Source organism: Drosophila montana, unplaced genomic scaffold, assembly GCF_035044405.1.
Source record: "Drosophila montana isolate Dmon_TW-CO22-7 unplaced genomic scaffold, ASM3504440v1 contig_3175_1, whole genome shotgun sequence".
In the NCBI taxonomy this organism is placed as follows: Eukaryota; Metazoa; Arthropoda; class Insecta; order Diptera; family Drosophilidae; genus Drosophila; species Drosophila montana.
The window spans coordinates 77,926-98,813 of NW_026998052.1; the positions used below are offsets into that span (position 1 = coordinate 77,926).

General features: G+C 41.9%; 1 protein-coding gene across 5 annotated transcripts in view; it reads right to left on the reverse strand.

Annotated features, from left to right (window-relative positions):
* Positions 1-20,888, reverse strand: part of LOC135431192 (RNA-binding protein Musashi homolog Rbp6-like) — a 199,385-nt gene that overhangs the window by 75,238 nt on the left and 103,259 nt on the right. Inside the window, exon 1 of one of the 5 annotated variants that reach the window (XM_064686168.1) lies at positions 6,222-6,754. The exons of the other annotated variants lie outside the window; for them this stretch is intronic. The gene's annotated coding sequence lies outside the window, so the exon portion shown is untranslated. Of the gene's footprint in view, positions 1-6,221; positions 6,755-20,888 lie in introns of those variants that run through there. 5 annotated transcript variants of the gene reach the window in all.

Consider the following 20,888-nt stretch of genomic DNA (forward strand, 5'->3'; position numbering starts at 1 on the left):
TTATCACATAGCTTTATATAAGCATAGAAAACTTTTTTGTTTTACAAGATATCTTAACCCAGCTTAGATTTCTTCATTTACAATCAAAATCATGTCAAGATAGAAGATGGATCGTTCGAAAAAAGGATTTGTTGTCAGGAAAACTTTATTGATTTTTAAGCTAACTTAACCCAGTTAGAAATATTCAAATTCTACCATGTTGCTTAACTATGATCAACATTTTATCAATATGGAACAACTATATAATATAGCTATAAAGGAAAAGTCGTTCTCAAAGCGATTTGTGCTAAAACTTTTCCATTTCTTAAACTTCTCTCTAAGCAAACTGGCGATTTGCGAGTTCTACTATGTTCAACATAGAGCCAATCGAAAAATTAGATATTATATAAAAAACCTTTCTGTTAACTTCTTACTTAAATGTTAAATACTTAAGAGCATTTAAATTCCACTCATATATCTCCAAAACCCTCAGCCAAATGTCTGCAAGGGTATTTAAACTTCAACGTGTTGCAATTCGCGTTTTTTCTTCGTTTTTTTGTTGCTGTTGTTTCTCGTTTGGTTTTTTGCAATTTTCCAGTTTCCTGCACTCAATTCAAATATATTTTACAAGCAGCCATTTTTGCTTTTCTTGTTGCTTTTTGCTTAGTTTTTAAGTTTTTCGCACAAAGCAAAAACGTTAACAGCTCCATTAGTGCAATTTATTTGTCAGACGCTGGCCCACACACACACACACACACACACACACGCACACACGCACACACATACACACGCACAGCCGGGGCTGGAGTTAAAGACAATGTAGACAAAGCCCAGGACTAAAGCCAATTCAAAGGCTGCTTGTCAACTTGATTGTGTTTGCAATTTCATAAAATAACAATTCACAGCTGCCGCCCCCCCCTCCGTTTCCCCTTCTTAACCCCCCACCCGCCCACATGCCGAGCTTGTTATTTTGTGTTGGATGCGCTGATTGCCGCCGGCGGTTGTCACTTGGCGCCTGCTTCCTGTCGCCTGCCTAAGTAACTCGAATGGAATGCGTTTGCAAATAATTTGCAAGGTGTGAGAGGGCCAAGTTTTTGCTTTTTTCTTCTTCTGCCTGGATGCCCCCCCGCCCCCCGCCAGCCCACGCTCCTGGCATGCCAAATTCAATTCACACAAAATACCCGTAATTCAACACCCCGGCAAAAGCCACTCCGCTGACTGATTGGTTTTGCCAAGCCTTGGAGTTTTCATTCCCAATGCCCCAAGACCCCCAAGACTCTGCCCAAGACTCAACTACCCAAGGCACATTGAAATGAGCTAAAAACCGAGCTGTTTCTTCTGCTGCTGCTGTTTCCTCTGAGTCGGCTACTCCGTCTGTTGGCTGCGCTGACTGCTGGTGAAAGTTTCTCTCCGAGATTTTCGCCGTTGTCGTCGTCAACGTCGACATCTCAAGCGGCTCGTTGACATATTTGTATTGTATTCAATCGATGAATTTTCTGCGCGCTTCTGGCTGAGTCAAGGCAGCTTTACCCTTAAGGGAAAATGACTTATTTTCTTACGCACACATTGAAGTGGCTCCCAGCTCAAAGCAGCTGGCAGCACAACTGCGTCCTGACGATGTCCCGACGATGTCCTGGCATGCTGCCTGCCTGCCTGGCTGCTCGACTGCCTCGACTGCCTTGGCTGGGGTTGATTGCTTGTGCGTCGACATTCGTCCTGGCAAAAAGTTTGTGCCGCACACATTTTTTACTTGGCTGCCTGCCTCGACTTTTGCCGTTGATATTAAAATTTTAATAAACCCACGCACGCTGACTGCCAGCTAGTTGCCCCCTTCCCTTCCCCGCTCCCCCTGCTCATCTTCTGCTTGTTGCACTTGACGGAAACGCGTCAGTTGGGTTACCCCTCCCCCGCCCAGCTTATGCTCCCAGTGTGTGTGTGTATGGCACGCACATTACGATGCGGCGACGCGTAAAACGAAAACGTCGTATTTGTGTGATTGCCTCGACCCTACAGCCCTCCCGTCCCCCTGCCACACCCCGCCTCATAACTTCTTGGTCCCCAGCTGGGCTGACAATGCCAGCGATTTTTGTGTCGCACGTGAAACATGTTGATAAATCAAATCTCAACGCAGTCAATGCCAATGCCAATTTGGCTGACAATTGCTTTTGGTTTTTGCTTTTGATTTGCGGCTTCCTTTCTTTTTGTTTGACTCCGTCTCTCTCTTTCTCTGTCTGCTCCCCATCTGCATGACAGCTAATTGCTTGTGGCTACCCATTCCTACACTCACACACAGATACACCCACATACACACACACACTCACACTCACACTCACATGCTGGCTGGCTTCATTGTGACAGTTTTATGGAAGGCAGGCATCGCCTAAGCCCCTCAAGCAACGCTTAACGGCAGCTGCAAAAGGGACTAAGCCAACGCTTGGACTCCATGGTTTCCTCTCAATATGGACGGACGAACAGACGGATGGACGGACGGACAGATGGAGGGATGAACTGAGAGCCTCACTGACTTGTTGGCTGTGTGTAAGCAGTCGGATGAGCTCTGTTATTCGCCAGCTGATCCACTCGCAAATACGACAAAGTCAACGAAATAGCAAAGCACCTTACAAAAGCATGCCAAAAGCAAAGGCAAATGTAAGCAAGAAGACAGGCAATTCATGTAAATACCCTGCTGGGTTATTATTTCAAGAAAATAACAAAGTGTGTGTGTTCTTCGCAATTGCTTTTTGCAAGTAAAACACATTAAAGTCAACATAACAGCAAAACACCTTACAAAAGCATGACAAAAGCAGGAGAAAAGTAGGTAGAAAAACTGAGGTGCTTACAAGTTGAGTTGCACGCAATACGCTTTCCATTTTCAAGCTCTTAAGTATTTAAAGCAAATTAAATACATAAAATTGAGCACAAGTCAACGAAACAGCAAAACACCTTACAAAAGCATGCCAAAATCAGGGAAAAAGTAGGTTGTAGTAGGTAGATAAGCAGAGGTGTTCGCAAATTCAGTCGCAGGCAATACTCTGCGTTGTTTTTAGGATCTTAAGAATAAATTAAAGCAAATAAAATACATAAAATTGAACACAAGTCAACGAAACAGCAAAACACCTTACATAAGCATGCCAAAAGCAGGCGAAAAGGTAAGCAGAAATGGGAAAATCATGTGAAAACAGTCGCTGGCAATACCCTCGACTATTATTTTTATTGAAATAGTCAATTTTAAGTGTTGTCACGAATTAAGCACACAAAAATCTAACTAAATTTAAACAAATCTTATTTGTGGAAAGTTAAAGAATTTAAATACGAAATGAGTTTTCCCAAAACCTGCTCGCACTTGAATATTCTCTCAGCTAACATACATGTGTCTCGACCGTAAGCCCGGCTTCTGTTGTCAACCACATAAGCCTTGTAGAACCCATTATAACTATTGCTAAAACCTTTCTATCGCATTTATTTGATTGCTTAGATTTTGGCTATCTTATTCTTTTGTTGCTGGTAAATTCCGAAAGGACTAGACATTGATAATCCTGTGCTGCAGCTTTTGGCATGTCACGAAAATGGGCTTTGCGGTTGGGCTGGCGAGCTAAGGCCTTTAAAACTGGCTAAAAGGCAGCAATGGCAGCTGCCTTCAATTAAATCAAATCAAATAAAATAGTTAGTAAATAATAAAACAGTCGAGAGTCGAGTGCTGAAGTGGTTGGCAGTTTAATGCTCGTTTACGTAGCCAGCTTTTATGGCCACGGCAATAGACGAGAATTTTATTATAGTACTCGCACAAACGTCTTTGGGATCCAGTCGCCCAGGCAGTCAGCCAGGCAGCTAGTCAGCTGCGGAGGCTCTGGCTCTGGGTAAAGCAGTCAACAAACCATTAAACTCAAGTGTTTACCACAAGCCAAAGTCACTAGACACAAATCTAAACTGGCAGTTAGACAAGCACCAGAGCCCCGAACCAGCAGCAGGCAGCCAGCACCAGGCACCCAGCTAATGTGGCTTACGACTCTTCCACTTTGAGGCAGGCATCATCAATAGGTGTAGCCTGACACTGCACATTGCACTATGCCAACTACTTGAGCACGGAGACCGGAGAGTGGAGACCGAAGAACGGAGCGCTGTCGGTGGCAAGGGCCAGGCAATATTTATGGAGCAGGCGGCGTTGTTGGAATATTTGATGAAGATTTGGCAGTTAAATTTAACTGACAGCTTAAGCAATGCTCTGGGGCTAAGCTCCGCTGATAACATATAAGCGAATTTCGAATTTCGCTGCTAAAAATATATATATTTCTAGCTGCGTTGGGTTCGGTGAGAATAAAAGAAATCGACAAGAGTTTATGGCAGGTGAAGAGGCTAGAGGAATGCAAGAGCACAACCCAAAAGGATTACGTTTGCGCTTATAATTCTCAAAGTGTTCAGGCGCTGACTATGACAATAGCTGAACAGCGTTGCCAGATGTTAGATTAGGCAAGCACCAGCCTGCTTGGTGGCAGGGCAAAAGGTTTGGCAGTGTTGCCAGATCTTGGAGCAGAGTTTAGCAGGCTTATAGGCATTATATTCCCTATAAATATATGTTGGAGTAGGGCTTTTAGTTTATGGCATAGAACTAAGCAGCGTTGCCAGATCTTGGATCACACTGAAGCTGACCCTTAGATTATTCGAAGACAAATTAAATATAAATTAAGATACTATTTTTTTAGCACAAGTTTTATTATAATGTGTATAAATTTCTAACTGGCAGGTCTAGCTGGTTTTGTCAGATGACTAAGATGACTAAGTGTTGCCAGATAGTAAACATATATCATATATACATATACATATACCAGTCGCAAAAAAGCTACTGATCGAATGTATATGGCTTATAAAACAAGTTTTTAACTAAACTATGTAAATATATAAAATGGCAGGGCTAACAGGATATGGCAGATTACTGAGCAGCGTTGCCAGATATCAAATCAAACGCAAGCTTAAGTTTTGAGTAAAACAGCAGCTTCTAAAGGACTTAATGCTGCTTTGTGCCGCAAATAAAACATATTTAATTGATTTTTTTTATTTCTTAAACTTTAACTCCCATTTAAGCAATTTTACGGCTAGTAATAAACAAAAAATCAGAAGCACTTCAAACAATTCAGTTTATTTGATGGCATCTTAACGAGTTTTTGGCTAGTTGCTTGGCGCAAACGAATTTAAAATATTTCTGACCAACAGTTAAAATGCAGCAAGTTTTGCCTTCCGATTTTTATGATTTAAACAGAGCCAAGGCGCGCATTCATCAAAAAACAGCTGTAGGCCAACAGCCAGCTCCCCTCCCCGAAAAGAAAGGAAGAACCGCACTATAAATACTTGTATATATATTTATATATATATATCAGCTTATTTATGGCCACTTTTCGATCGAGCCTTTATTCGCGTTTACAGCTGTGCTATAAAATTTATGAGGCAAGTCTTGCCAAGCGGCCAGTTTGAGGCGGGGTACGGAAAAGTCGCGTTGAGACACGCGAATTGCCAACGCGTTACGTTTTATGCGCGCGGTGCGTAATTATTTTTATGACATTTTTTTCTTTTCTATTTTTTTATTCTGTGCGCGCTTGTCCTTTGTGTTCTGTGTGTGTGTCCGTGTTGAAGTGTTGGCGTTTGCCAAACAAATTAAAAGCAAATTACAAGCAACAATATTATAAACAGGTACGAGGACGCGACGCGACGCGACGCGAAGCCAACTACAGTTTAGATGCGGTGTCCTGCAGCAAGGATAGCTGGAATTTTAATTTCTCTGTTGTGCTTGAGGCGGCGGACGGCGGGTGGGCGGGCACACTTGAAACGATTTACTCGCCAAAATCTTATAAACGACACGTTGTAATGGATGGGCACACACACACACACACACACACACATAGGTGAGTAACGAGCGCCCCCAGCGAAGGGTGACGCTGCAGGGGGGGTGAGGGTCAGGTGTCGTTCTTTTTGGGTGCGAAACGTGCCCGACTTTTGGACATAAATTAATTTATTGCGTGCGAAGCGAAATATGTAAAAATAATAGCAAATGGAAAGGAGAGCAAAAAAAAAAGAACAACAAATAAACGACAAGAAATACAAAAATAATTCATTGCATACTTTTCGGGGGGCGCAAAACTTTCATAAACAAAAACAGTCGAGAGAAAATTGGGCAAAGAACAATAATTAAGCAATGTCTTATGGTAAGGGGGAGTGGTGGGAGGGGGGGGGGTGGGGTAGCGGCTACTTACAACGAGTTTCTTTGTTGGAATTGTGGCGGTTGTCGCTGACAGCGGCGTCGGCGTCAAGGGCGGCGCTGCTACTGCCGCTGCTTGAACTGGCGGACTAATCGCTTTAATTGTCGCCGGCGCTGGCAGCGTTGGCAACGGCGGAAGCGGCGGCGGCTGCTGAAATAACTCCGCTGGCTGCTTCACGTAAAACAGATTTACTCCAAAGTGTGAAATTTTGATTGAATTTATAGCAACACCTTCGACAGGAAAATTTCTGGATGAAAGCGCCGAGCAACCGTCGGCCGAAAAGCAAAACAAAGAGCGCGTTTACTGAGCTCTTCCCTGTTGTTGCAAGTTGTTGTCGTTCTTGTTGCAAGTTGTTGTGCTTGTTGTGCTTGTTGTTGTTGTTTTGTTGTTTTTTAACTATTTGTTGCTTGTGTTCGTTTCGTTGTTTATCGCTATGTTTCACAACTAATTGAGAAGCTCTTGAAATTGCCGTTTAACTAATTGCATTTGCGTTTTTATATGTTTGTTTTTTATTTACGTTTGTTTTTTTTTTACACTACTAAAGCTCAATGTTAGACAGCGCGTAAAATATGTCCTGCTTCTTAGTTGCTTGCTGGCGTATTTGATTTGTTTTTTATTTGTTGTTGTCGCTGTTGATTGCACTTGAACGCGTTGCGAATCACGTGAATAAAAATCTCGCTACTGAGTGAAGCGCGTCGTCGTCTACCGAAAAATTCGCCGCTATTGACAATAAATTGAACTGCGTCGTGAGTTGTTGTTGTTGTTGTTCCTTGACTGAGAATTCGAGAATTGATTTCCTTTTGGGCTTTTCTTTTTTACTTTTGCTGTTGCTTGTTGGCTTTTGTTGTTTTCACTAGGCTACTTTTGCACGGCTAAGGAACAGAACGCAACGACTGCTGGACTCGCTTGTCTGATAACGACTGAAGGACTCTCGCGAATTGCGTAGGATTTTTAGCAAAGGCAAAAACGCAGCCAGCACATCCAAAGCGGCGACGTCAGCAGCGGCAGCGACAGCGGCAGAGCGTCCTGTGGCAGCAACAGCGACAGCGGCAGCAGCGCAGAAGCATTACAACAACGGAAGCGACTAACAGTGCCACAGGCAGCGCGCGCGAGAGCGAAAAGGAGCAGCGCGTGTGTGTGTGAGAGAGTGAGAGAGAGAGACAGGGGGAGACAGTGACAGCGAAGGAGAGAGAGACAGCTGTGACGCGACAGCGCGCTCGTGAACACCCCCGCATAAGCACGAAGACAGTTAAATGCTTCCATTGTTGTTGTTGTTGTTGTTTCTGATGCGGGCCAGCTGGCAGGGTTGCCAGGCTCACTTTGGTTGCAAGCAAATAAGCTCAGGACTTGGCCTGAAGTTTGCTCAAATTAATTAATATTTAATTTAAGCTAATTTTATATATTAATTAAAATTTAATATGATTTTAAGGGCAAGCAAAAATAATGCGCCTTTTGGGTATGCAACACTTTTTGTGCAGTTGCATCGATCGATGCTGTTAGCAAGTATGCAAGTGTGTGTGTGTGTGTGTGGCCACTGTTAGCCAAGCAGCTTGTACTTGGCTTCCCCCACACGCCCCGCGCCCCCCGCTTGCCTAGACAGCCGCACAATGTTGCAATCACACAGAAAACAGTCTCTAAAAATTCACTTTCACAGGCCAGAATGACTTAACAGAGTGGGAGAGAGAAAGAGAGAGAGTGCGTATGAAAGAGAAAGGTAGAGAGAGAACGCGCTAATTGCAACTGTAGAGGCAGCCAGAGAGACGCACACATACATGCACAACAACAGAGAGAGAGAGTGTGTAAGCGAGAGAGAGAGAGAGAGAGAGAGAGAGAGAGAGAGATAGAGCGAGAGAGCACGGGCACGCGCCGCTTTGGAGAGCTCGGAAAAATCTACGCGCGTCATTGTTGCACCTTTATGTTTGTTTTCGTGGGTGGCCGCCGCACACACACACACACACACACACACACACACATAGCCGACGGCAGAGCAACAGAGATGGGCAGATGAGAGATGGAGGCCGCAAATGGTGCAAACAAACAACAATGGCAAATGTAACCTCTGTAGAGGGTGTCCACTGCCGCTGTAGGCCGACTGTTAATGATGTTGCATGCAGCAGCGAGCAGCAGCTACACCTTGTGGCGGTGTGCATGTCGGTATGTGTGCGGCATGTTGAGCAATTAATGCATGTTGCTGCTACACTTATAGTTAATATAGTTAATAATTAATTGTTGTCATCAGCAGCAGCAGCAGCAGCAGCGGCAGCAGCGACAACATCATAATTGCCTAAGCTGTCGTTAGGCGCCTGCTCCCTGTATGTGTGTGTGTGTGTGTGCGTGTGTTGGTGAAAGTGTCAACTTGACATTGCCTGGAGTGCACGCGGCACCGCTCACACATAGCAGAACACACACATGCACACTCACACACATGCACACTCACACACACACAGGCAGGCCGCGCAACTTGCGTCAAATATTTTGTTGCCTACCGCCCCGGAGGCAGGTTTTCTGTTGTTGCTGACATGCCGAAAAACGCTCGCAGCGCCACTTGTCTGAGTGAAATTTCCCTCAAAAACTGTAAGCTAAACTGTCGCTCTCTCGAACTCTCTCCCTCTCTGTCGCTCCTGCTCTCTCGGCTGCTCGCTGCGCGGGCGCATTGGCGCGCCTTACCCCAGTTTGCTGCCAGCGGCGGCGGCAGCGCTGTCGACGTCAGCAGCGGCTGCTGGTGCCGCTGCCATGGCAGCTTTATCAGTGCCATGAAATGTTGTTCCCGGAAAATAACCCAAAGGAAATGCTGTATGTGTGTGTGTGTGTGTGTGTGTGTGTGTGTGCCAGTGTGTGCGTGTGAGCAGCAGCAATAACTGTGTACATGTAAATCCTGGTTTGTTTCATTTGCCGATTCGAAGCAGCTCCCCGCTGGCCATCCGCTACGCAGCCGAACTCCGCAGCCGGCGGCACTAACTTTGTGCGCTTGATGATGATAATAATGTTGCCCCTTTTGCCTTTGCCAGGAATCCAGCAGTCAGCAGGCAGCAGGCGGCAGGCGGCAGGCACCAGCAGCCAGAAACCCACAAAGCCAGACATCGTCTATGGAAATTCGTACGCCGATTTTCGAGCGATTGCAATTGATTTGTAATGTATTTCATTGTTGTGTGTGGCTGTGTGTGTGCGTGTGTGTGTGCGTGTGTGTGTAAGGTTATAAAATTTGTATTGATTATTTCGATTGCCTTTGTTCGTTGGCTGCGCTTTGTTCGCCCATCTAATGATAGCTATGGGGGCATTAAAAATGTCAAAGCTGACATTTCAGCACACTACAACTGTAGCCGGAAGGGGGAGACGGGGGGCAGGGGCGAGCACTTCCGCTAGCGGGCTAAGGATTAGTACTAGAGCAAATATATAAATATATAAATATGTTCATATACAGATATGCCTATGTGTGCGTATCCTAATGCCGCCTAGACACGCATCGGCAGCAGCTGAAGCTGAGGCCAAAGCTGAAGCTGGAAGCTGGAGCCGCAGGAGGAGCTGCCGCTGCGGCTTGGGAGTTGGCATGTGTACAAGTCAATTATGGGTCAAAATCCACACAGGAGTTGGAGTTGGGCGGCCAAACAACACTTGACGCCCGTCGCTCGCACAATTTTATGAGTTCCTGGCCCATTGTAAGATGAGAGATGTGTGTGCAGCAGCAGGAGCCCAAGGCAGGGCCCAGTAGCTCGAGCTGTGGATCCTCTGGCCCATTGCAAATGAAACATGTTTGGTTTTATCGCATTTATTGACGACTCCATGGGGACGCTTTGCCTGCCCCGCCCGACCCCCCCTTGCCAGCCAGTCACTCAAGTCGGGCAACAAGATCAAACAATGGACGCCTACAGAAAGCTGGCAGAGCTGCCTCTCCTGCAGCCCAGCTACTCAAATTGCGCTATCGAGCTGCTCAAAACAGCCACATAAAAAGATTATTTTATGCATGTGTGTGTGTGTGTGTGTGCGTGTCTTGATATACAAAAGCGTGGCACGTTATGGACTGGGTGGGGTGGCAGGGGGTTGCGTGGTGTAAAGGGGCAGCAACTAAATTCACTTAGAGCAGCGATTCGTATGCGAATGTTGCATTGAATTGGAATGTGCGTGTGTAGCAGAGGCTAACTCAGGAATTCTTCAGTAAATTCAAAGAATTTTAAAACGATAAATATCTTCGTAAAACGTTTCACTAAACTCTGAAAGACTTACAGATTTTCACAAAACCTATTTCCGATGTGATTTCAACGGAAATTTATTATTATATTATTTCTATAGAAAAGACAATTTTTAAGCATCACAAATAGCTTGAGACCCAATCATTGCATATCTCCAACTATATTTGGTAGATGCCAATTTCGGGTCGAGCTCAAATTTAGCCCCGTTTTGCACAAGAAAATAGACACAGCTTGCAGTATTTTCAGTACAAAGGGCAAATATAATATTAAAAATTGAACCTAATTGCGAAGCTGTGCAAAACAAGCTTTCCGAGTGAGCTGGTTCGAACCCATGAACCGAACCAGCGACAATTTTTTTGCTGGTTTGTAAAACTGCTTAAATGATAAATATTTGAATATACATTAATTTGATTTATTTTATGCACATTTATTATTTTGTTCTTGCAAAGATGAAAAGTATTTGTATAAATTTATGAATATTTATTGCAGCAATAAATAAAATGCATTTTAATTGAGATTCAAATAAATATTTAAATTTGTTGCCAGTTTAAATTCAATTCTTAAATTGAGAATTTGAGGGTTTGTAGCAGTAATTGATAAAGCTTAAATCCCGAATAGACATTAAATTTAATTCCTATTAGATTAGGGCTCAACTCTTCAAGCAGTTAGGGTGTGTATTGTTGTATATTTTTTTTGGTTTTGTTTAACCATATCCAAAAGCACTCAAGTTGCGTTAAACCGCAAAACAATACTTGATATGAATAACTTATTTAGTCATGCCACAGACTCGATATCTACATGACTACTTAACATTCTCATGCACTTTCGCAATGTGCTCCACCTGCTGGTTAACTTTAAGCCAGTCGGGCGAGTAACTCAAGCGCTGCCTCCACTTCCCCTCTCTCTCGCTCGCTCTCTCTCTCACTCCAGTCATGTATCCTGCTGTTGTCCAGCAACATTTAAGCAATTTCGCTTGTTAAAAGCTTACGCCGCGCACTTTACTTTAAACCACACTAACAAATGCCACTTCATTCAGCAGATATTTGCGGCCAGCAGCAGCAGTGGCAAAAACATAGCGCCACACTCGCACACACACACACACGCGAGCTCAAGCACACACATATGCGAAATCACACACATCCTTTTGCCATCAATTCTCTAAGCACAAACAAACAGGCGAGCCCCACACACTCACACACACACACACAGACGCCCACAAATACACACGCATGCAGCAACACGCAAAGCTCTTTTCACTACAAAACGGAAGTACATAGAAGCAGCAGCAGCCAAAAACACAAAAAAAATATATTCACACACACACACACTGTATTGTATGTGTGAGCAGAATAGAACAGAGCTGGGAAAACTGCGAGCTTATAGAAAAATACAGTGGCAAAAACTACACACACACACACACACAAACACAAACACGCACACACCCGTTCTCACAGCCGAGTCGAGCAAGAGTAGCGCAAGATATTCATTCTATCGTAAAATAGGTGAGCAACAGCATTTGCTTGTGTGTCCCTGTGTGTGTGTGTGTGTGTGTGTAAAAAACAAGCGCCAACGCTCTGGTCAACGGATAACAAAACATAAATAATAACGACAGTCGCAGCAGCAGCAGCAGCAGAGGTAACAGGGGTTGGGTTGGGGGCAACAAAGGTAATGCCAGCCAAGGCTGCTGGGAACAGCCGCGGGGCATCTGCAGCCACCTTAGATATCGTTCTGGGAAAATATAACCATAGCCACTGGCAAAAAAAAAAAAACACAGCTCCTAAAAGCAAGCTACAAGTTTTGTGAAAACTAAATCAGATCGGTCAAAAGCTGGGAAACATACATCGAACTAAACTAAATAAAACTAAATATAAATTATGATATATATTGAAAGATTTCAGTCGAAAGCTAGAAAGTGTAAATCTAAGCTTAAATGGAAAACTTTTAGTATAATCACAAAAGCAATATTTCAAAATGTTGATGAGAAGACTTAATATATTTTAAATTATTTATTGTACTTTTAGCTAGGCTTAGCTGTAAGTATATGTTAGTATACATATAATATAAATATATTATTTTATATATTTTTCTTTAAAAATACTCTCAAGAATCTTAAAGCTCTTTAGGTGAGAGATAGGCATGTACATAATTGTTAAGTCTTTAATCAAGAAATGCTCTTCAAATTGTGGAAGACTTTCCAAGACCCTTTTACAAATTGGGGAAACCCTTTCTTCATTAATTTTAGTACAAAATCGAATCATAAATTCAAGCATTGAATAATTTGAATATATTAATTTTACTTTGAAAGCATTTCGAAGGCATTTGAATTTATAAATATTGATGTAGAATAAATATATAGCATATGCAAAGCATAATAATTCAAATATACTTTTATATACTTCCAACACGAAACACTCTTCAAGCTGTTTAAAACCTTTCAATTATTATTTGTATCTATTAATTATTTTTTTAATTGCTAAACAAAAACTTTTCTTAGTGTCCAACTGAGCCGTTTCTCTTTTGCCTGCTCTAAATATTAATAAGAAATTATCAAAAAGAATAAATCGCTGCAGCGGCAATAACAAATTCGTTTTGTTTTGTGGTTTATTTTTTTTTGGCTGAACATTTATAATGCATAGTGGGGCCAATTTCAGTTCAATTTATTTCTGTTTGCCCGAGCCTTAACTCACTTCCTGGTTCCTGCTGGGTGACTTACTTACTAACGGGCCAGCGCAGCCATAATGGCCACGTCGTATCGGTTTCCTGAAAGATGAAAAAGAAGAAAATATCGAGAGAAAAAAAACGGGACACGCGCCGGTCCAATGCCAAAAACTGGCAACCTCAGTACACACAGGAAAGCGCCAATGCCATGGAGAATAATGTGAATGCGAACAGCGCGCATATAACTCATTTATTTATTTACTATACACACACTCACACACATGTATATATATATATATTTATATATGAGTAGATGCGATTGTGTGTGCGTATCCATATCGCTATGCGTATGTGTGTGCGCGTGTGTGTGTGTGTGGCTTGCGTGCAGTGAAGCTTGTGTTTGATTTAATAGTTTATTAAGATACGCGCAGCAAGTGAAGATTAAGGCGAGCGGATTTGCTCGACGGTGGTTGTTGGCGCACTTAAATGCGACGACCACTGGATTTTGGCTGTGGTTTATGGGCTTTAAGCAGCCGCATAAATAGATTTCCCCATCTATCTGATGCTGTTGTTGTTGTTGCGAGTATTTGGAATGTTTGGGATATGGAATTAGGGAGTCATTGAGAAGATCTCATCGGACGAGTTAGATAACAATAATAACTTTACTGGCACAGCATCTGCGGAGTGAAGGCAAGGGTGTTAACAGAATGACAGCATGGGAAACATTGGAATTGGAGCAGCGATAACGGAACAGCGAGTACGTGGAACAGATGTTAATGAAACAGCGAAAATAGCCAGTTGAATATAGAACAAACTTCAAAGCAAATTGTATAATTCACAGAAATTCACTTGGATGAATTGGTCTTTGGTGCATGGAACAAGTAGAAATGAAACAGTACATGGAACAAGTGGAATTGAAAGAGCAAAAATAACAAGTAAAAAGTGAATCACCCTGAATCAATCGATTTAAATACAGTTTGCATATGTAACAGAAACGCCCTTAATAAAATTGGTTTCTAGTACATGAAACAAGTGGCAATAAAACTGCGAATATAGCTAGGTTAAGTAAAAGTATTGGAACAATTAGAAATGGAACATTGCACACAACCAGCAGGAAATGAAATACAACCAATTAAACCAAAAACAATCACAAATTCAACAGTTGAAATTTAATAGTGGAAATTAGAAGTGCGTGGAATTTAATTAACCAATTAATTGGAATTAAGAAATGGAATTCGCCTATGTGAAAATATATATAAATATATTAATTATTAGTACAACAATAATAATTCGGAATTTCAAAACATTCAGTACAAATAAAAAAAATATAGAAAATATGTTGAGAATTTCCATGCACATAAAAATGAATTATAAATTTAATTAACTAAGGAAAAGCAACGAAAATTTGAGCAATTCGGGATATATTTCATATGCCTAGTTTAGATGACATTTTAGAAATAATTTCTATGGATATCATCAGCTGCATAAAAATATAAATAGCTATTAAAATCGGCATTAATGTGATATTTATTTGATATTTATGATATATTTGATTGAGTATTTATCGCATGTTTTGGTATTTAAGTTGAAAATGTTTGCTACTTATTTGGAAATATCACACACACACACACACACACACATACATTTATAGCATATTTTCATAGCCGATTTGTTGTGTGTGTGAGTGTGTGTGCACAGGCAACTCATTTTAAAAGCCCATAAATTAATATTTTCACGCTTTAAATGCCGTGCACATACACACAAGCACACACGCACACCCTTAAACGGACACGTACACCCTTAAGTGTGTGATTGTGTGAGCGCGCGTGTGTGTGTGTGTGTGTGAGTTGGCAGCGATTAAAATTGCTGTTAATGACAAGCGAATGTTATAAATTACAGCAATGAAGCAATTTTTTGCTGTCTGCCTGACATGGCACGGGGCTAAAGTTGATGACTGTCTCTGTGTGTGTGTGTAGAGAGTGTGTAGAGTGTGAGTGTGTGTGTGCCTGACTGCCTGTAGCAGACACAAAGTTTGCCTAATTATTTAAGATCAACGCTACAGCTGCCATTTCAAGTCAACGACAAGAAAGAGCAGCAGCTAAAATACAGGAAACAAAAAAAAAAGAAAGATGAAAAACCAAACAATGAAAATTGAACTTGTCTGATGAGACGCGCTGCAGGACGAGGCCTTTGATAATGATGTTGTTTCTGCGCCGAGTGTTGGCTATGTTTCAGTGTTATTAATGATGCCGTATATGAGGCAGGCACACACACACTAACACACACACACTAACACACACACACAGAAGCAGGCCTGCAGCACACCTAAAAGCTTGGGCTAAATTGAGGTTGAGGTTTCGAAGAGCAGCGTGTGGTTTGGGGTATCCATTGCCTTAAAATTATGCGCCATATTTTCTGTCAGCATTTTGGCTCGTCGATGTCGGATGTGGTGATGGTGGTGACGGTGGTGCGGGCGCGGGTGGGGTGTGGGTGGTGCCACCAGCTGAGCGGGCTGTAAGTAGGCGCTGCGGTTGCGTTGCCAGTGCGACAACACACGTTGAAATCAATGTGTGTGATTTGCCAATTATGTGGGTTATACATGTACGTCAGTGTGTGTGTGCGTGCGTGTGCGTGTGTGTGTCTGTGGCTGCGTTTGGCTCGTCATTAGCGCTGTTTCCATTTCCGGCAGACAGCAGAAAACAGCAGTAACAGCAGCGGAGGCAGCCGTTCCTGTCAGAGATTCGCTGGCATTGGATGTCAATTTCATAAGCAATTTACGCAGCGACAGAGTTCGATTTGCCAACTGTTGATGCCGCATCAAGTGGCAAGCAGGCTGGCAGACAGCCTGGCAGCATTAGGCTGCACTGGCTCAATTGGAAATGTGGCACGGGAAGCTGATGCTGCTGCTGCCAAAATTCTGTGTGTGTTTGCATATATTTGAATGTTGGCCCCTCCATCAATGGCGGCGTCTAATTAACTAATTTTGTGAGGCGAGTGGCATTCGAACATTCGAAATATCATTTTCCTGATGGGCCAATATGTTGGCGGAACAGCCAAACGAGCTGTAGGTGGGGAGGCGATGCGGCGGCGAGGAGTTGGACGCGTCAACTCCATCGCAACGCTCTTGTTCAAACTGATGCGTTGCGCCATTGTCCTAATTATTGTCCTGCCATAAACAACTAACAGACGCAGAGCTGAAACAGCAGCAGCAACAGCAGCAACAGCAGCAACAACGACAACAACAATTGCCAATTCACCCTCACAAGCAGGGCAAAAGTAATGGCCGCTATAATTCACAGTTACTTATTGTTTATCTGTTCGTTTGCTCAGCTCGATGTGCTCCATAACTTAAATGGTCGCAACAGCAGCAACAACTAGAGAAGGTCTCTGCCACAAAGCGTGTCACGAGACATTAATTAGACGCTACTCAAGAGCTGGATTTCAAAGCGAAGCAGACTAAAGATTATACTGGAGGATATCTATATATCAAAAAATTAGTTACAGGTTCTGTTAAGGCTTCGCATGCTCGAAGAGAGTGAAGGAGAGAATAGATGGGAGATAATCCAGAATATAATAACAAAGAAGAGTATTATAATGACTGGACGATTCGTATTTGTCGTATGTATATAACATATTTATGAATCTAGATATTTATATGCATATAACCAATACATGTGCATGAATTCAGCAGGCTTGAAGATATTACCTTTCCTATGCAATATAGTTAAGTATATATAGTATCGAATAGTATATAGTATATTCATATAAAACCAGTTCTATGAAACAAAGAGTTTAATTAGTTTAATGTTTACGAAATATATGTTATGTATAATATATGAGTATATAATGTGTCTTGCCTCAATTCGGCATTTTGAACTCAAAACATCGTGCTCTTTTGCCCTGTGCACAGTCAGCTAAATACCTAGATATAAGAGGAAAAAGTCCAAAATATAGGATCTAAACTAGGTAAGCAGCAAATATAAATGTGGCAATCGGGTGTAGACCATTGCGTCATATTTATCACAGTTAATCACAGTTTAATATCAGCTTATAACAGGCAACTCTCACTAAGAATTATCGATAATTCTGATATATTGTGATTGTTCCATATAAAGGTCATCATGCAGCACATAAAAAGCAAAAGTTCTTAGAGCACATCAAAGTTAATAAGTTAAGCCCATCTTCATTAGAATGGAATCAAAGCACATTGCAGGTTAGTACATCATTTAAATCCTCATTTTATTTCTTCTTTATTTTTGCATCTAAAGATTTTTATTGAGATTTGATTGCCCGAAAATATGCCACAATCTAATTCACACATTCATTGAATCACTCGGATATTTCGTTAAGTATTTTATAGAAAACTTTTCGGGCTGCTCAATATTCACACTTTTCCATCTCTAGCTGGCAGCTAACTAGGACTCTCTGTGTGTGTCCTTTGTGTAAGAGACTCGATTCGATTTTGTGGCAGCCTGTTCGAAGATTTTGCCCAGCTTTGCTTTGGCTGAGTGTTGGGCGCTGTCTGTGATTTAAATGATACGAATTAATTTGAAAATTTTCAATGTTTTGCAACCTGGCCGGCAGCACGGAATGCTCTTCGGCTGTAGCCAAATGTTTAAAGGGGGGGGGGAGAGAAAAAATAAACTGGGGCCCAAGGAAAATCAGTGCACATAGCCGAAAAAGCCAAAAAACCGTGGCCATAACTATGTGCGGCCAGCAAAAGGAAACGAACAACAATGCAACAGCCAAACTGAGGCAAGGCTCAGAGCAGATTGCACAAAAAATAGTTGAAGAGCCGGAGAAGGAGCAGGAGCAGAAGGAACAGAGGCGGGGGCAAGCGGCAACAATGAGAGGCAACCACATTGGTGGCAAACGGCTGTTGGGGCAATGGGCAAAAGTTTAAACAACTATTTATTATGAAATACAACAAAAAGTGGCAGGCAGAAAAAAAAACTATTTAACACACACACACACACGCAGAGAAAGAGGAATGGAAACAGACAACAGCTGAGCGCGGAGGCGGCATCGGTGGCGACTCTGCGGCAAGCCTTTGAGCAGCAGGAATCCAGCTGGGCATGTTGCAGCAGCACAGGCACAGCCCAAACGATAACAGCCCATCCATCCATATCATACATCCATATCCACAGCGCGAAGCCGCCATCGCCAGACTCGCAACCGGAGCAGGAACTGAAGCTGGAGCTGGAGCTGAGGCTGAAGAGCCAAAGGAGCAACTTTTACGTGAAAATGTTCAAAATTTAATCAAATTAAAGTGAATGCGCCGCAGGCGAACATATTTCGCACGCGCCGGCGAGAAGCGATGCGCCGCTGTGCCTGGCCAGGATCTGGCATGGGAATGTGTAGCGTGGGCAGAGGCGCCGGCAGCGGCAGAGGCTGAGGCTGAGCCAGAGCCTGACGCAGACAGCAAGTTTAATATGTAAATTGTTTTTGTTGCTGTTGATGGTGGTGGTGGCGGTGGTGTAGGTGGTGGCGGTGCTGCTGCTGCTACAGCTCGACATTAAGTGGTTATCATAGCCATTTATGAGGCTGTTAAAAAGTATCTCATTAAACATAAATGGGCAAGCGGCGGGCGGCACACTCAACTAGAACTGGATAATAGATACTCGAGTCTGAGTCGGGCAACAAATTAAAGCACAACTATGCGCCGCAACAACAATTCAGCTCGCAAGCAAGTCGTATGCGCATTTGCCACGCCCAGCCCACCCGCCTACTTCTCCCAGTTATCCGGCACACATTCTACCAAATTCCGTTTACCTGTCAAACTTTTGCCATTTGTGGCCAACATATTTTGAAGTTAGCCCCAGCGTGCCACACAGCAGCCTGCCCCTGCCCCTGCCCCTGCCACACACGCTGTGTGGCCGCCAACATACAGAGAGACAGTGCCACGTTTATGCCTAAACTTTGTCAATTATTTGCGGATTTAACATTTGTAGCCTTGTGCGGATTTTGATTTTTGATTCCAGTTTAAAAAGGCAACAGCAACAACAACAACAACAATTCGACTGACTGCACATTATCATTAGAAATTTCATTTTATGCCATATTCAAGTTGTTAGGAGGACTTTCAGCGAACCAAAGCCAAGCTTTAAGGCATAGTTGTTAATGTAGAGTGAGAGTATAACGAGAATTGTAGCATATGAAACAAGGAAAAGCCAAGTCAGGTTCCTATTTATGCTCTTAAGCTATCGTGGGAGCGGCAAGGAAGTTCCTCTTTATCAATTTTCATTAAGATTTCGTCAAAATCTTAATTTCTCTTTAAAAACTGACGTAAAGTTCACCAAAAAGCAAGGCTACTTTACTTAAAAATATCATTTTATTATCTCATTTATTTTAACAGACATTTTCCGTTATGCGTGTCCCTTTTATCATGACATTTTTTTGCTTATATTAATATTTTTGTTTTTTCAAACTCATCTTTATAATTATGATACCCTATTCCTAAATGCAGATTGAGCATATGAGGCTGTAGCATATATAAATATTTAAGAAACTTAACAGAGTATCATTGAAGCATTAAAAACATGGAATTCAGATTCTGAATTAATATTATAATGAAAGTTTGTGTGGCATTTGTAAGAAAGTAAAATATTAAAAGTAATACGGAATCAATTGAATATATTACAGTATACAATTTATTCTTTGCTTAAGCTAAGCATCAAATATAATTATATTTCCAAGCTGTTTTCTGTTAGAAAACAGAAATTTGCAATCAAAACATTTTATAAATTAACAATGTCAGCCCAAAGGCAATTAATAAAGTAATAAGGAGTCAATTAAATTAATATACAATAAAAAAAAGACAGTCTAAAAGCAGTCGCTTCTGCTTAGTGCAAATAGAATTCTATATCCAAACTGATTTTAGTTATAAAACGAAATAAGGTACAGAAAATATATGTTAATGTGAAAACAAAGTTCGCCTCTACAAGGCGATTTTTAAACCAGTATAGAGAAGAGCAAGCATTAATGTAAATCGAGTGAAGATCGAGCAAACTTGATGAATATTGATTAAAAGCAACGTATTGCCCCACTTATTCAAGAACGTTAAAGATGCACTCTGTCGCATCTCTTGCTATACCCCCAAATCCAAGGTAACTCTCGAGTCTAGCATCGGCGAGGGAGCGCGTTTTTTTCTTTGTTGCTTACCTGCTTTTTATTTACAAGCATTTCAATATTGTTTTTATGATTTTTAGTCAATATATGCATATCAAATAACTATCAAAGCCGCACGGCTGCCACTCGCAAATGTCAAAATCTCGCAACAAATTATCAGCAGAGCCGTCAATAGCACCTGCTGCGCAGGGGGTAGCTATACCCTAGCAGAAAAACAATATGGAAGATGAGAGCAAAAAATACAAAAAAAAAGGATGGCACGCGACACCGAAGTTTAAATACGCTTTGCAGACATATAAGGAAGAGTGAGACTTTTAGTTGCTGAGTTTGACGAGGATGTCTTGAGTAACAGAAAAGTTGGCTATGCAAAATTCGTCCGATGCTGTCTATAGAGCTAAATGATATATTAATACAATATTTATAATATTATGTTTATATGTGAGGAGCATGAAGGATTCAAGTTTGTGAAGATATCTTGAGGAACAAAGAAGTTGTTCATACAAAAATTTCATTTACGAAGGATTGTTTCTATTGCAACTATCTGTCCAAAGAGCTATATGATATAGTTATGCTATATTGGTAAGATTATGTTTATATGTGGGGAGCATAGGGAAACCAGTAAACGTCAAGTTTAGTGAAGAGATCTTAAGGAACACACAAGTTTTTCATACAATTACTTAAATTTCCA